This window comes from Diabrotica undecimpunctata, chromosome 9, assembly GCF_040954645.1.
Source record: "Diabrotica undecimpunctata isolate CICGRU chromosome 9, icDiaUnde3, whole genome shotgun sequence".
NCBI lineage: Eukaryota > Metazoa > Arthropoda > Insecta > Coleoptera > Chrysomelidae > Diabrotica > Diabrotica undecimpunctata.
In genome coordinates, this window is record NC_092811.1 from 125,557,347 (window position 1) to 125,573,909 (window position 16,563).

The following is a 16,563-nucleotide window of genomic DNA, read 5'->3' on the forward strand; positions in this document are numbered from 1 at the left end:
TGGACAATCACAAAAAAGAATATGAATATACTTAGAGTCACTCAACACGCGATGGAAAGAGCAATGCTAGGTATATCACTTAAGGACAAGAAAACAAACACATGGATAAGACAGAAAACCAAAGTCACCGATGTGGTGCAAAAATCATTAAAGTTGAAATGGGAATACGCTGGACATGTAGCTAGGAGCGATCTAAACAAATGGCACAGATCAATTTTAACCTGGAGACCATACCAACACAAAAGACCCAGAGGCAGACCTCCTATGAGATGGACAGATGATCTGAAAAGGACTGCCGGGAAAAATTGGCTACAAGTAGCGTACAATAAAAAACAATGGAAAGGAAGACTTGAAGAGGCTTATGTTCAGATGTGGACGTGAATGGCTAGACGAAGAAGAAGAAGAAGAAGAAGAATACGTGCATGTATGTGTACTTAAGCGTTCTTCTTTTCAAAATAAATTAGCGTTGGCTATAATTAAGTTAAAGTGTTAAAATTTTCCTACGTGAACGAAAATCACCACTTTTACCATAAAACTGTATCCAAAAATTAATTAGGTTTGACCAGAAGTTATAGAAAAACAAAACCCAATTTCAGTCTCAGTTTTCAGTTAGTTGTCTATCGAAATGCATTTTAACGTTAATATATTTATTTGATTGTGATCGAGAACTTATACTATGCTCTTTTTCCTTTAATTAAATATTTAAATATATAAAAATTTATTTGATACGCCCTTGGCTGGTACGTAATAGTGATCTGAAGTTTGTTTACTTAAAAACCCCTGGCTAATACGTCACGGAGACCTGAAGTTTGGTCACCCAAGTGTATTTGAGAAGTTATCTGTAATTATATAATAACTGCGAAAATTGTCGAGTTGAACCTGGTTTCAAATGCGTTTTAATTTAAATAAGTTCCTAACAAAGGGAGAAATCCGGATTGACTGAGAGTAAACAAACTAGTATGGGTAGCTACAGACTACTTTGACGATGAGAGGTAAGCGGGCAGTTGAAGGTCGAGAGAAGCGAAGAGATCAAATTGGGGTCTGAACGGGAAAACATAGTTCTTGGCAGAGAGTTTTAAAAATCGGCAAATTTTTGTTTAAATTCCATGAGTTTTGGCAATCTTTGTAAAGTGAGATAATTACCAGTTTGTTGCTGTATTCCGTGCTAACGGATTTTAATAACCGCGCTTCTGAGGGCTTAGTCGGCCTACATGGTTTTAAGGAAAATTGACAGCCAAGTTTATAGAATAAGTATTGCTATCATCTAGAATAACCTGAAGCCTAGTTTTGGTGTTTGTCCAGCTTCAATTTTGTGTCTTCCATGGGTCATATCTAATAGTTTAAAGTTTGTGTAGGGCAATGTTTTTATTCAAATGTAAGGTAACAATTTTTTTTAATAATTTGAAAAGAGATCATTAGCAGTGAAGCAAAGTAGTTTTTCATCAAAGTAAACATACTTTCAAAGTAGACTCGCATCACTTTCTGTATATATACGTTTCAGTTTTTTCTGTTATTCTTTTTTGGAATAGGTATCTTGTGGAGTCATCCTGCAAGCTTTCGACTTTTATCTTTGTGGTGTATTCTGGTATTTTGTTATTACATATATGTGTTTTCATTCGGATTTTGCACAATACCAATTTATGATCGCTTCCTATTTCTGCTGATGTTAGTACTCTTACATCCAAGATTTAAGAGGGCTGTAACTCTCTATTCGACAGAATATAGTCTATCATAAATTTTTGTCCTTTATTGTGTTCAAAAGTGTATTTGTATTGTTCTTTGTAAGGGAAAAATGTATTATTAATACGTATCTCGGTTATGCTGCAGAGGTCCCTCAGAAGGTCTCTGTTTTCATTTCTGATATTTTCGTTATATCGTGTTTTATTCCTGGAACTATATCATTGCAACACGGGCATTAAAATCACCCATAATGATTATATATTTATCATGTGGGGTCTCGTTTGTTACAGACTAAAGGTGTTAGTAGAAGTTTTCCCTTGTGGTATCTCTGTTGTTCTCTGGTGTATAGATTGCTATCACATTCAGAGCTTTGACATCCAGTTTAATTTGTACACTTACTATTATTTCAGAGGTATATTTACATTCTTGTACTTGGTGTAAAAAAATTTTTGTGTACTAACAGGGCGACTCCTTCTTTGGCTTTAGTTTCTTTCGCAACACCACTTTAAATCATAAGATTGCCATCTAGCATAATTTGACACTTTCCTTTTATCTTCGTCCCTTGTAGTGCACATATGTCTTTATTTTTTTCTACAAGCTCTTTTGTAATTTCCTGCTCTGTTGTGTTTAGAGACTTTACGTTCGAAGTACTAATGCGAAGTAAATTTTTCGTTTTTCATAAATCCGTTGTCCTTTTTTTCGCGTTAGTCGTCCTTAAAGTCAATATAGTTTAAAAAAAACTACGCGGCTGATGATTGTGGATACGTGACTGTTGCGCATTTAGTTACAGATCATATATAGATACGTGCATTGTTTATCGATATTAAATAAATAGATCAGTAATAATCTGACAAAATGACGGCACTGTATATAAATATCGTTTGTTAAAAACAGTTGTAGCAAAAAGATCTGTTCTATCGCCACTACTTCTTAATTTATATACCTGTGAAATACACAATATTTCCCATGATGCAAAAGTATTTCAGTACGCTGATTTTATAATTTACATGCATGCAAGAACTTGTTATCACTGTTCAAGCAATGTAGATACAGCTCGAAATTAGCCACATAAAAGCTGTACCCATTAAAAGTAGAGTCAGACAAAGTTGTATACTGAGCCTCATACTTTTAACATGTATTCTGAATTCATATTCTAAAACGCACTCGAATGCGCAGTAAAATGAAATGGAATATTCATAAATAATTTAAAATATACCGATAACACAGTTATAATTGCATAAGGTTCGAAGGGCTTGTACCGTTTTCTTAACAAAATATTAACTGAAGTAGATCTAATGGACTTAAAAACTGAAACATTAAAAAAACGAAGATAAGCAGATCGAAATTCAAATCAATTAGTATACATTTAAGAAACAGAAATAACTAACGTTTTCAAGTCCAAGTACTAATCTATATTATTATTATCTATATTATGTGGAATCAAGTCGTTATTAAACCGTGACCTAGCGAACTGACTGTTAAAATCATCAAAAGAATGTTCTAGAAAAAGAAAGTTAGATCAAATGAGAAAGTGATTTCGAAAATTTTTCCAAAACAAATCTTTCTACCTTAAATTCTTGCAAAAGCGTCAAAGTTAGTGTTTTATTCTAAAAACTACTATACTGATGAATGTTTTCGAATTTGTCCAGGACTTGTTTCATTAATTGGTCCCGGAGCTTACTAAATCCAGTTAATACACACAAATATACCTGCACATTAAATGAAAATTTTAGTCCAATTAAAGCAATAACCAGGATTTCTCATACAATTGAGAGATCTCACTTTAATTAGATCACTGTAAGAATTAAAGACCTGCATCCTAATATTGATGGGGTCTTTCACGTTGTCACGCTGAAAACTTCACAAACTGTAGTTAAGAGAATCTAGTTAAAGTGTGCTTCCTCCCTCTAAATTGCAATAATTTATTAGATTAAAGCCATGAATATATTATATAGACCTTCAAAAAAAACGTAATTGAAGGAGGCTGTGAAACTAAAATTAAACAACGAAAGACAGCAAATTTACATAGTCAAATAGTTAGTTTCATTGAATGATGTAATATTTTAAACTCATCAGTGCCAATGTAATGTTTGGTTATAAATGAATAATTTGTACATTTTTAAAGAAAATTTAACTCAAAGCATGATTTTTAATAGAAAGGAAAAACAAAACCTATCAAATGAAGGGTATAGATGCAAAATCACATTCTCCAATATTTAAAATTTTAGAAGAAATGAAAAAACATCAACAAACAATGTTATGAAGTCAACTATAATGAATTTTTTGTTAACGTTTGAAAAATAACTTAATAATGGATTTAATAAAGTTATGGTGAGGAATACACCGCGGAATACAAAAAAAAAATACTTATTAATTTGGATGTTACTTTTGATACTAAAATTTGGAGAATGGGAGATCTGCACTGTAACAACGTGGAAACAGTTAGTTTTTAAACCAAGCTTAATGAGAATGCTCAGCTCAGAAAGTTCCATATTACTTTACGAATATGATTTAGGAATAAAAAAATTGTTTTTTTTAAACTTGTTTTATTTACTTTTAAATATAAAACTTGTCAATAAAAAATTTAATTTGGAAAAGAGAGAGAAAGAGAGCAAGGCACACTTCATCTTTTTCAGTTGTAACTCCTTCTTCTAGATCGTCTAATACATGCTTGTAAAAATGTAATTCTTCAAAATGTCTCCACTCATCTCCATAATGTTTCTTTAAAAGAGAACTTACGTCGTCTTTCTTTTGGAGTTTCGCTATACAATTACCTTTAGCAATAGTCTAAGAGCGTAGGCGCAAAATTTTAGGCCAATGCTTTTTAAATGCAATAATTTTTTTCGAATCCTGAGAAAACTAACAAATATTTTTGAAAAATTTAAACGCAGAATGAAATACTACATTATTCTCTTAGGACCGAAAGTCCCTTAGAATAAACAAAAAGTTTTTAGAATGAGATATTTGAAATTAAAAATCACACTAAATTTTCTCTTTTTTTCACCCCGAGATTTTCGAGATAGGTTGAGGAGGGGAGAACTGTTTGTCTTAATTTGGTCATTCTGAATTATGTCTGTCCTTTTTAATTTGTTAATTTCCATAGATTCTAATAAAGCTAGCTTAAGGCCTTTATTTTGGATGTGAAGAATTTGACTTTCGACTTTCGATTAATAAGTCTCATGCCCCATATTCTGAAGCTATTTCTAAAAATTATCCATAACAGAATTTACAAAAAATCTGAAGAAGATATGAGTCCGGAATAATCTGGCTTTCGAAACGGTATGGAAACTGAAGAAGCTTTGTTAAGTTTCGTTGTTCTCGTGCAAAAGTGTCGGGATCAACAAAAAGATGTCTACTTGTGCTTTATAGATTACGAAAAAGCTTTTGACAAAGTCAAACATGATCAGCTAATAGAATGCTTGCAAAAAAAGAACCTGGATCCAAACGATATTAATACAATACGTGAACTCTACTGGAACCAAAACGCCTCTGTCAGAACTGAAATGGGTGATACTGAAACCATAAACATCCAAAGAGGAGTTAGACAAGGTTGTATACTATCACCATTATTATTCAACTTGTACTCAGAGGACATTTTTTCACATGCTCTAGATGAAGCACAAGAAGGAATAAAAGTCAATGGAAAAATTGTGAACAATATCAGGTATGCCGAGAATACAGTACTAATTGCTGGCAGTGAAGAAGAACTACAAATTCTATTAACCAAAGTAGTGCGAAAAGGAGAACTATACGGCCTTAAGGTGAATGTAAAAAAAACCAAAATAATGGTAATTTCAAAAAAACACACACCAGTTATAACCATGCTAGTCAACAACAATCTAGTTGAACAAGTGAAAAAGTTTAAGTATCGAGGCTGTTGGATACATGAAACCTTAGACCAAGAACAAGAGGTTAAATGTAGAATAGAACAGGCAAGAAACACCTTCTTAAAGATGCGACAGTTACTCACTACCCGTAATCTTGATTTGTCCCTACGATACCGCATGATAAAGTGTTATGTATATAGTGTACTATTACACGGCGTGGAAGCTTGGACGTTAACAGTCAGCTCGTTAGGACATTTAGAGAGCTTTGAGATGTGGGTATTTCGTCGTATGCTGAAAATTCCATGGCCGACCGCGTCAGAAATGAAGAAGTTTTAAGGCGTATGAATAGAGAACGTGAACTCACAGAAATTGTCAAGAAGCGTAAAACGTCTTATCTTGGACACATATTTAGACACGACAGGTATAACTTCCTTCAGCTTATAATAGAAGGGAAAATAGAAGGCAGACGCGGCCCGGGTAGACGACAAATGACCTGGCTGCGCAACATCAAAGATTGGACAAGATTAGACTTTCAAAGTTTAATAAGAAAAGCCCATAATAGGGAAGACTTTGCAGAGGTCATCACCAACCTTCGCTAAGAAGACGCCACCTAAAGAAGAAGAAGAAGAATTTGAAATTCGTTATTAAAAGAATGATTATGATCTAGAAGGTGAAGTACGTATGTAGAATATGTTTTTTTATTATTGAAAACCCTTTTATGCTCTGATATACGTTTGTTAAAGGTTCTACCAGTTTGACCGATGTAAGTTTTTGGGCAGTTGCCGTATTTAAGTTTGTACACGCCACTGTGTAAGTGCTTTTTATTTTGGCTCTTGTTGTTTTTAATATATTTGCCCAAGTTGTTGTTTGTTCTAAAAGCTGCTGTTATTCCTTTCTTTTTTATGTGTTTGGCTTTTTTTGTTGATATTTTGCCTGTATATGTAATCGAGCAGAAGGTACTGGATTTTTTCTTTGGTAGTGGAAATTTCAGGGCATTCTTTTGTAGTTTTTGATTTAAAATTTTGTTAATTGTTTGTTCGTTGTATCCATTGTTTACTGCTATTTGGTTAATGAAATTTAATTCTGTCTCAAAGTTGTATTTTGACATCGGAATTTCTGTTAATCTATGAAACAAAAATTAATTTAATTTAATGCCCCAAAGTTACTTCGTGATGTCTTATAGATATTATATATTTTAAAGGAAATGTATATCATTTTTACTTGTCATCTTAAAAACAAAACAGTTATTTGTATTATTCCCTTCATTAGTCATTCACAAACAGAAATAAAAGTGTTGAAGTTAAAACTCTTTAGAAATTCTCTTGTGAGCTTTCGGTTTATTTAAACAACACCGGTTTTTTAATGTTTTATTTATAAAACGAACTTTCATTACGTATCGATCAATAATTTCAACAAAGTTAAATTGATTTTGCCCAATCATACCAGAAAACGGAAATGACATAAAGTTTTTTAATCTGCAGCAGGGCGTAGAATCAGAGCTTAATATAATCTTTTACTTGGATTAGTGCATAATGCATTTAATGGGCTGAATTCTAAATTGGAATAGTAGATCGTAGCTATATATTTTCTTGTCGAGCCATATGCAACTGAGATGTAATCTCTTCTTGATCTAATTATAGCTACATACGCTAATTAAAATTATATCTTCTGATTTATTCTGTTTATAAGTACTTTATTAATTACAAATATGGTTATTCGTATATTGTGGATAATTAGTTACTGTATGCCCGTATATACATTGACAATATTTCTGTGTTTATACAAAGAACATATTTATAGGCAAGGCAAATTAGTTCAAATTGAATTAAAAAAATGTTATTTAAACTTGTATGGTGGAAAATAGTAACTCAAAACTTTCGGAGGTAATTTGGCGGGTAGGTTAAAAGGGAGGGAAAAAAGTTTGTTTTTAATTTCCGGTGAAATTTGACATCGCATCAAAAACTTTCACATTCAGGCATTGTAGGCCCTTGGTTTCTAAAAACTTGGTTATTTCCCTCCATTTTTTTGGTCCCTTGCTTTCTCTCTCCAATTTCTCACGCCTATTTCTGACAAATCTTGCTTTACTGCTTCCAACCACTTCTTCTTTGGACGTCCTCTTCTTTTTTCCCCGTTTCTTTCTCCCTTAGTATTGTTTCTCTGGCATTCGTATAATATGACCAAGCCATCTAGCGTTTTGAACTCGTATTTTTGCCGTAATTGCTGGTTTTCCGTACATCCTCATTATTTCTTTATTCTTGTCGTCTTCTTCAAATATTCTCTGCCGTCTTTATTCCTCCGAAGATTTTTCTGAGCTCCTTCTTTCCTAGATCTCTACTTTTTTTCTTCCTGCTGGTTCATAATCCACGTTTCACTAGCATACATCACTGTGGGTCTGATTATTGTCTCGTAGACTCGCACTTTAGCTGTTTTGACACATTTTTTGCTTTCAGTAATAAATTTAGTGACCCTAACGCTTTGCTTCCCTTCATTAATCTTTTGTCTATCTCTTTTTCTTCTTTTTATGTGTTCATTATACAGTGGGTGATCAAATTATTAGTGCCCCTATTCTCCGTTCACAAATTGTTAAAAGCACGAAATGTGCTTCAAACTCATAAAACGGTCGTAAATCATAGGCGTTCCTGAGGTTTTTATTCATTAAATAATAATATAATGTTTTAATACTGTTATATGTAATATTAATAATATTTTAATACTAATATATTTAGCAAAAAAACAATTAAAACTTTCACGGCTAATGTTGGTTATTATATTATATTAGTAAAAATAAGAATTTAACCATTAACAATTTTGTAAATAAGAATACCTTATTTCTTTGTATATTTCAATACTAATCTTCGCGTTTAATCACTTTACTAGAAAACCTGGAATTCATATCCGAAAGTACTATTCGTTGCAAGATAATTAGCCCTTAACTACTGATGTGGATGTTTCAGGACGTAGACTCTGACATGCGGTATGTCATACCGTTGCCTATTCTCCTTTGTTTTTAATATGAATTTATCTTATATCACTGTATTTGTTTTTTATATCAACTACGGAATGATTCTTCACATTGCTGTAGCATAATATACTGCTACAAGTAAAATAAACTTTACTTTTTCAAGGATATTATGAATGCATGCATAATATTTAAAAAAATGGTGGACCTTACTACAAAATCGTTTATAAACTAAATTACAAGAAAAATTGATTACTTGTGACCAACAAATGGTAAAATAATGTTAAAAGAAACAGACTAATGATTTAAATTTAATGAGAAACTAAAATACAAAATTCTGACAATAACCAAAATTACAATAAAATAAAAGGTCCGCAATTTTTCTTTGTACACTGTAAGCACACTGGTTTTCCACAAGAAAAGCACACATAAAAAGTCTTTCGCTTTAATGCACTTGGGCATAAGTAACACGTCTTCTTTTTCTCAAGCCTTTCTTCAAAATCTGCTTCTTTTTGGCGTTTTTGTCCTAGTATTCGTTCAATACCACATAATAATTCTTTCGGGATTCTGGGATTTTCGAGTCTTCTTTGTAGATGAGGTAAAACTAATTGTTTCGCCAACTCCTTTGTGTAGTTTAGCCTTTCTATATTATCTTCTTGTAGTGATTGGTACACAACATGCGAATTAACAGCAGCTATATCAATGATGCGGTAAAAAATAGTAAGTGGCAATCGGCGAGAACGACGTTTTACAGAATATTTGGCACATTTGGCATCTAAAGTATCGACACCTCCTTTCGTACGATTATAATGAGCTATAATTTCTGGTTTTCCAGTAATCTGATCCGTGCCTATTGAATGGTGCATCGAAGAAATAAGTAAAACAGCCCTCGATTTTTTTGGCACATGGGAAATTAGGGATAAACTTTTCGTAAATCCGTAAGTAGTTGAATTTACTTGCCTATATGGGTGTGGCTGGAATTCCGGAGGGATTTCCCGTTTATTTTTCTTGAGGGTTCCCACATACGTTAACTTCTTTACTTCTAACTGCTTTACTAATTCTATAGAACTAAACCAATTATCAGCTGTGATATTACGTCTTAATCATAGTATCATGATATTACGGTTAGTTCCATAAATAGGTTAAGCAAGCCGAAGAACAGATTGAGTTGGTTTATTCATCTTCTTTTCTTCCTCAGATAACCCAGTTCCGTCAGTGTCCTTGCCTCCATATATATATAGGCATTGTATAAGTAACTTGTTCGTGCATCAGTCAGGCACATTATTTTAATGCCATATTTCACAGGCTTATTAGGCATATACATTTTAAACCTACACCTTCCCCTAAAGTCGACCAATATTTCATCAATACAAACACATGTGCCTATGGAGGAATACAGTTTTTGACAATTTGACATGAATATATTAAATATGTTACTAATGGCTGCTGTTGGATCTATCTTTTTTTTTCTTCTCTATCCAGAGGGTTATCAAAACGTAAACATTTTAGAAATATTGCAAATCTTTCTTTTGACATAACACATCTGAATATATCTCTACCAGTGCCATCTGTAGCAAATATAGAATTTATATCTTCGTCATTGGATTTGAAAGCTGATGAGTATAAAAGCAATCCCAAAAAGGCTTTTAGTTCTATTTCATCAATTTCATTTAGTTCTGGTCTATTCATTCTTTTATAGTTTTCACGAATTGCACGTAATTTATTATTTGTCCATTTACGTATTTCTTGTATTATATCCTCAGAAATAAGAAAATTAAAAAAAAAATGATGAAGTTTCGTTTCTTACATCTCTGGACCGCACAGCTGGTACTTTTGTTACAAGGTTGTGTAACGGAGTTCTTACATTTTTCAAGGGTGCTGTAGTAGACCACTTAAAACAATTTTTGCCATAAAAATATGACTTACCATTATCATTTAACTGATATTCGTCTTCAGAACTTTCCGACTACTCACTTCCGGTGTCGTGTGAACTTTCAATACATACTTCTTCCCTTGCATCCTCAACATCACTATCACTAAAATATTCTAAATCACTAGGTACTTCGTCAGCCCATTGAGATAAAACAGCCTCAAAATCATCATCTGAAAGCTTTACAGTTTTCCGGCTAAATTTAGAACAACTGGATGAACTTGCTGCCATACTAACAGCATAAGAATACACTACACTGCTTTTAACTATAGAAACGTAAATACTGACATGCGGTACTTGATACCGCAAGAAAACTGTATGTCAACGTAGCTCAAAGACTAAACGTGTACTAAAACTGCAGCAGTTGAGAGCAGGTACAATTAAACCCCACTTGAAGGTACACAGATGGTGTTCTAAGAATCTTTTATAAAACACGTTTTACAACAAAATATATTTTCGGCTCGGTATGGCATACCGCATGTCAGTGGTTAAGGGTTAGGATGGAATTTCCCAGATTTTTAATAATATAATGGGTATAAAGATGCCGGCTTAGATTCGATCCATTATACTAATAGTTCCGTCAAAAATTAGACCACAAAATTACCAGAGCAGATTTCTATATTAGAGCAATTTACTTTCGTACTAATTATGCTGTACAGTCATTGGCTGTCAAGTATCTAGCGATAATCCAAGTCAGTCGCAAATTGGTAAAATATACTTTATTTGAGATGATCAGTTTACGGGTATCCAAAAGATGCCGCTGACCAATTTGCTATATCCTGGAGTGTCTAATCATATTTTATGGGGGACTATAAAATGACGAGTTCGTATACGTCCGTTCGCATGGACTCCGTACATTTCACGTGCCTATTCTTTTGTGTATTTTGAGTTGAATTGCAGGTCGTAGAGGTGTTGAATATCACAATGGTTTCGTTTGCTGATGATCTGAAAGGCCATGTGATTCTCGCGGTTCATCCTCTCCTGCCGGATCTCGAATTCCGTTTACCGAGATTAGTGCTATTCGTTACTTGTTGTCATTGCCATGATGACTGTTTAGGAATATCTAACATTTTTTAGAAAATGGTTCAAATTCAAGTTGTGGATTTTAAAAAGGTATTTAATTTGCACGATTCCAAATTGAAATACATAAAAATTGCATTAATATAAATGTTATTAACTTTGGTTTTTGCATAATGGCATGTAATATAACTGTTTAAAATTATGGTAATTAATGAGTTATCGAAGTGTGCTAAATCTCATATAGATCGACCAAAAGGTTGGTAAGTTATTAAATTTATTTATTCCTGAGAGCGAATATTTAAAAAACTTCAGAATCGTCTGGGAAGCTCTAAAAATGTTACAAGAAACACTTGGTCAAAATAAACGATCTTCGAAATAAAACTAACATAGCTTAAACATTTTCTCTTTCAAACCCGAAAAATCTAAATGAATACTTCATTAATGTCAGTAAAAATATAACATCAACTATTTTGCCACAACAAGATCCTATTCTCCCCAATTCAAAAAAGGTCTCGAAAAAAATCTGAACTGATTCAAACAACTAGTAGTATCAAAATCTTTCTGTAGTACTGATAAACTATCAATAAAAATAAAATGTGTTGGGTTTTCACGGCCATCATCTAACTTGTTAAATTGTTTGTTCGGGCATTTAGGCCGTTATCTTCTGAGATTAGTTCTCGACGTTTCGCCAATACTAGAAGTTCGCATCTTCTGGAGCTGTTACTGCTTCGCTTGTACGCTGAAACTGACGCCGCGTTGTACTGCGGAGTCGACGTATCTAAACCATACCCTTGGCTTGTATGCTGAGTCCATTACCCTCTTCTCTAGATGTTCCATGAAAAGGTTGGCTACGACCGGGCTTAGCGGGTCCATCTATTGCTACTCCATCTATCTGTTCATAAATCTGGTCTTTCCATGAAAAGTATGTGGTAGTGAGGAAAATACGGTATATTTCCACCATGTCCTTGGAAACTCTTCTAGGGGAAGTTCTAAGGGAACTCTTGTAAATAGGGAAACAACATCAAAGCTAACAAGAATATCAGATTCCTGTAAACTTATTCCTTTGATCTTCTTGGTAAAATGGGCTGAGTCTTTTACAAAGGCATTGTTTTTTCCTATATGTGGTTGTAAAATATCGGCCAGATGTTTAGCAAGTCTGTAAGATAGAGATCTGAGCTCCATAGGAGCTCTTATCTTTATAAATGACATCACTAATGACATTTAAAAATCGATGAAAAATTTTTCTTTTTGCTGATGATACCAGTATTACCTGGAATAACTCTTATATTGTAACTCTTTATACAATTACAATTTCTGATCTACTTAAAATAAAAACCTGGTCAGACTCTAATTTACTCCCTTTTAACGTAAATAAGACAGTAGTATTATCCTATATGAATGTGCGTAAAATGCTCTGTAACCCCAAGCTATCAGTCTCAATAAGATTGAGCACACTGAAGTGTTATGTGTGGTCTCTATTACTATATGACTGTTAGACCTGGACATTAAAACAGTATGACGTCAACAAATTAAATTCATTTGAAATGTGGAATGCCAAGAAAAAATGGATGTGGCAGTCCAGTGGGACTGCCGGTGGAAGTTACACTTCTATACACGCATTCGCCGTTACAAATTTATTTGGGAGTCAATCTGCACAATCATTACATATGTAATTCTATAGGTAAGACATAGCAGAAAGAGAAACAGAATTAATAACAACTTACTAACAATGAAGGATTGAATCAATATTTTGATGAAAATGTATATTTTTATTTTCATATATGTATAAAAGGAGTTGAATGCAAAATTTTTTTACACATACTCTGCAGTAAAATTCATTGTTTATTTTGTTATTAATATAATAATACAATACAAATTAAACTGCAATATTCATAAGTATTTAAAAATGACAATAATATACATAAAAAAATACACTACAATACAGTGCAACATAATTCCATAATATAATAATACAATACAAATTAAAATGCAATATCCATAAGTATTTAAAAATGACAATAATGTAATAATATTAATAAAAAAGTCCTCCCCGACTGGGAATCGAACCCCGGTCTCCCGCGTGACAGGCGGGGATACTGACTACTACACTACCGAGGACATGACACAGATGTATTTCAAAATTGACTGATCATACAGTGATTTATTGAGATTATTATTTTGAAATACAAAAGAATAATATAATTATGAACATTTAATAAATAATACAAAACATATCACATAAATAATAATATTAATAAATATTTTATTATATGTATATTATGTGTATATATATCTTTATATAATATATATAGTATTAAATTATATATACAAAAGGAACATTTTTTTATTCTAGAGAGGAAGAGAGAGAAAATATATCTTCTGTCTCTCTCTTACTCATTATCTTACATATGTAATGGTTTCACAGATTCACTCCCATACAAATTTCCAACGTGGAGCGCGCGTATAGAAGTATAACTTCAATAAGCTGGACCAGCAGAACTACAAATGAAGAGAGCAATGAACACACGCCCTCATCTGGTCAATACTATCAAAATTAGAAAGACGTCATATCTAGCACACATAATGCGCCATAGGGAATTTGAGCAGCTCCAGGTAATATTAAAAGGCAAGACTGAAGGTAAAAGGGGCATGGGACGAAAGAAAAGATCTTGGTTACGAAACATCAGAGATTGGACCAACACAAGAGAAAATAAATTAGTTCATCAAAAACTCTTCAACCTTTGCCAATAACAGCCAAATTAGTATCGTCGATTCTGTAAAATTTCTTGGTATTTTTAAAGGCAGCAACCTTAAAAATGGTCCCTTTATATCGATTTGTTAAGTAAGAAACTAGCCTCATCCTGCTATGCAATAAGATCTGTTTCGAAGGAAATCAATTTAGCGTCTTCCAAAATAACATATTTTTCTTTGATCAAGTCTTATCTTCGTTATGGCCTTTCTTTTCGGGGTTCTAGTACAACTGCCTAATCTGATGTTATTTTTAAATTACAAAAAAGAGCAATACGGTATCTTTTTGGTCTCAGTAGAATAACAAATTGCAAAAGCTACTTAAAAAATCACTGGATTCTAACTCATTCCTTTTTATAAATTCTAGAAACTGTTTGCTTAATTCGTAAACACCTACATATTTTTCCAGCAAGACCTAATCATGACTACTCCACCAGAAATTCAAACTTTGATATATATTTACAGATCCCGTCTACTGAGTAAGTAAAAAAATCGATATTATATTCGGCAAACAAATTTTACATCCATCTCCCTTTGCAACTTAAATCTACAACTCCTTCCTTTAAGTTCCGTAAATTGACAAAAGCCTATCTATCTGAAAGACCTTATTATTCAGTGGAAGAGTTTCTCAACGAATAATTAAGAAAGTACAGTTCGTTTAGGTACAAGCAACAAAAGTATTTTTATATACAGGGTGGTCCTTAAGTAATTGTACAAAAAGAAACCGTAGATTCTACACTTTAAAATATTACGATTTAAGCCAAATTGCTTTAATAAAATGTTGATATTAAGAAAGATACAGGGTGTTAAAGTGCAAAATTAAAATTTTATTTTTTACTATAACTTTCATGTTTGTAAACATTTATGTATAAAAATTTACAGCTGGGTACTTTTAAATATGAGAAATTATAATTTGATGCACACTTTGATGTAACTGATAGAGGGCGCCACTTATGCCACATATGTGGTATAAATTTGCACTAACTTTCTTGCTCTTTAAGTTACCTGCATTTGGGATAAAGAATATTAAAGATACATTATTTTAACAAGAAAAAGGTATACTTGTTAATAACTTCAAAACTCAATAGTTTTCGAGATAATCGCATTTTAAAAATCAGCTACATAATTCTAATCTAAGGTAAATTCCTCCAGGCAACGAAGAAAAAATAGACAAAAACATTAATACTTCTGAATTTTGGTATAAAATACCTTTAACTAAAATTAATGGTTAACGAAATATTAAATAAAATAAATAAATCAGCAGGATAATTCATAATAGGATTTGACAAAATAACAGAATACAAGGATTTTACATCAAACATTTTACGTTTTATCTTAAATTAAAGTCATAATCAAAACATTTTGTTTACAAACCAAAATATAAAATAGTTAAACTAAATAACATAACTGTTTGTCAAAGTAAGTGTTCGATATGTCCACCATTTTCTTTAATTCATTTGTTAATATATTCCATAAAAGATCGTCTCATATTAAATAGCATCATTGGTTCTAAAGAAACTGCTGCAGTATATATTTCGTCCCATAGTTGGTTGTGAATGTTTATGGGATTCTTATAGACACGTTGTTTTAATGCGCCCCATACACCAAAATCAAGCGGAGTAAATTCGGGGCTACGTGGTGGCTATAATGTATAACGGATGAATATATTATTTTGGATACATATCCAAATCTTATGGTATATTATGGAACTACATCTTATTTGTCGCAGAAGTTAAATAATGTATTAAACTGTGATGTATTTCGTTCATGGGTTACTTATATACACACGCAATAACCTATCGATGACATTACTTATTTGTATGATTACGTTACAGCTTACGAGTAACTATAATTACATCTCGAACAAATGGACTATTTTGATTTACTAACAAACTAATATTATGCTAAACTAAATTGCCCGTGTGTTTACTATATTTATAACAATATCGGTTATTAGGACAACGATGATGTTTTTGTAAAAATGCTGAGTCTTTCAGGTTAGATTTGTAGCAAAAGTATTATGAAACAGGACACATATGTGTTATTCAATACCTCTGCTCTAGTTTCTATTTGTCCTAATAAAAATGGGTAAACAATTTACGTAATGAACAATAAGTATTCTTTTCGGATTTTTTATGAATTAAATAATGATATCAATATCTCACCACATTGCCAAGAACTATGACTAGCACGACCAATCCAACGTTCAGAAAAGTTGTATTTAAGTATGTTCTAACTGCCTTCTCTCTGCCATCTTGCATAAACCACATATTTTGGGTTTTTAGTATTTTACAATAGAGAAAAAGTAATAAAATGCCATTATAGAAACTTAAGAAGCAATAGCAAAGGGAAATTGTAAACATGGTGACGGCCAACGTCTGAATACGGACACGGCACCT